General features: G+C 43.7%; 1 protein-coding gene across 1 annotated transcript in view; it reads left to right on the top strand.

Annotated features, from left to right (window-relative positions):
* The window catches only part of ATM (ATM serine/threonine kinase), a 178344-nt gene that overhangs the window by 6835 nt on the left and 169560 nt on the right, over nucleotides 1-1949 (top strand). The gene's annotated exons all lie outside the window — the stretch shown is intronic.

Genomic DNA, 1949 nt, shown 5'->3' with positions numbered 1-1949 from the left:
ATCTTACTGGTTCAAATATTTGGGGAAATTTATTCAAGCATAGAATGACAGAAATCTGAGGATTGAAGGGATTTATTTATTTAAGAGATAGGGCGTTGCTCTGTTACCCAGGCTAGAGTGCAATGGTGTGATGATAGCTCACTGCAGGCTCAAGCTTCTCAGTTCCTAAGTGATCCTCCTGTCTTGGCCTCCTTGTAGCTAGGACTACAGATGTGCATCACCATGCCAGGCTAATTTTTTTTTTTTTTAGTTGATGTTATTTCACTGTTTTGCCCAGGCTGATCTTGAACTCCTGACCTCAAGCAGTCCTCCCCCTGCTCAGCCTCCCTAGTTATTGGTATTGCAGATGTGAGCTGCCATGCCCAGTGAAGGAATTAAAAATTACTGTTTTAACTACCCAGTCTTGGATGCCCTCTATACATCCCTAGCCTTTAGGTAGAAGTGCAGTCTTAATGACTGAATATACTTTCAAGGCTTTCTTTTCCATCTTTGAATAGTATTAAGAGTATTAAAAACTGGCCGGATGCAGTGGCTCACTCCTATAATCCCAGCACTTTGGGAGGCCAAGGCAGGCAGATCACCTGAGGTCAGGAGATCGAGACCAGCCTGACCAACATGACGAAACCCCGTCTCTACTAAAAATACAAAAATTAACTGGGCATGGTGGCGCATGCCTGTAATTCCAGGTACTTGGGAGGCTGAGGCACTAGAATTGCTTGAGCCCGGGAGGCAGAGGTTGTAGTGAGCTGAGATTACGCCACTATACTCCATCCTGGGCGACAACGAGACTCTCAAAAAAAAAAAGTATTAAAAACCTGTCTTTTGTTACTGCTTCTCCCTTCTGAGAGTATATCAAAAACTCCTGTTTATTTTTTTAGTGTGACATCCTTAGAGATGTTTGAAGGTAGCCACAATATTTCCTGAGTCCTCATCTCTAAAGTTCATAAACTCACTCTCTTTAGCTCATGTGACCTAGGTTTTATGCCACTCTCCTCTGAATATTTTTCAGTTTAATTATCTGTCTTGAAGTGTGGGCCTCTACGTACAGGGAAGAGGCCAGAAAAACAAACAGAAAGTGTGGGACTCATTTTTTTAAATACAAGATCTTGCTCTGTAGCCCAGGCTGGAGTACCGTGGTGTGATCTTGGCTCACTGCAATCCCCGTCTCTCAGGCTCAGGTGATCCTCCTGCCTCAGCCTCCCAAGTAGCTGGGACTATAGGCACGGACCACCATGTCTGGCTAATTATTGTATTTTTAGTAGAGACAGGGTATCACTGTGTTGGCCAGGCTGGTCTCAAACTCCTGACCTCAAGTGATTTTCCCACCTTGGCCTCCTGAAATGCTGGGATTATAGGCGTGAGCCATTGCACCTGGCCCAGGACTCAATCTTTTAGGTATATTCTGATTAGTACAGAGAGAAGCAAGTCTTGCTTATCTTTCATTCTGTACTTTTACTGATTCATTCTAAGATCATGTGAGCTTCCTTGGCTGTCAGAACCAACACTTAATTGACATTGTACTTACTATGATTTGAGGAAAAAAACAACCACAAAAAAGATTTTTTTTCTCCTGATGAGCCAGATAGTTCCCATCTTTAACTTGTACAATTAATATTGTGAAGAGTTGATTTTTTGGAACCAAAATGCAGGATCCTGGTAAGCTTTTGTAAGGAAATGGGCTTTATACATACTGAAAAGCTAGAGGCAGAAATGTGTGTTCAGGGACTCCTGGGCTCTTCATAGATAAGGATGTTGTTTTGTGATACCAACTCTTAAGAATCGGGAGGGTGGGGCATGGTTGCTCACACCTGTAATCCCGGCACTTTGGGAAGCTGAGGCAGGCGGATTACCTGAGGTCAGGAGTTCGAGACCAGCCTGGCCAATATAGCGAAACCCCATGTCTACTGAAAATACAAAAAATAGCTGGGTGTGGTGGCGGGTGCCTGTAA

The sequence above is a fragment of the Mandrillus leucophaeus genome, unplaced genomic scaffold (assembly GCF_000951045.1).
Source record: "Mandrillus leucophaeus isolate KB7577 unplaced genomic scaffold, Mleu.le_1.0 Scaffold273, whole genome shotgun sequence".
NCBI lineage: Eukaryota > Metazoa > Chordata > Mammalia > Primates > Cercopithecidae > Mandrillus > Mandrillus leucophaeus.
Note: the sequence above shows the minus strand (reverse complement) of the source record. Positions and strands in the feature narration are given on the sequence as shown.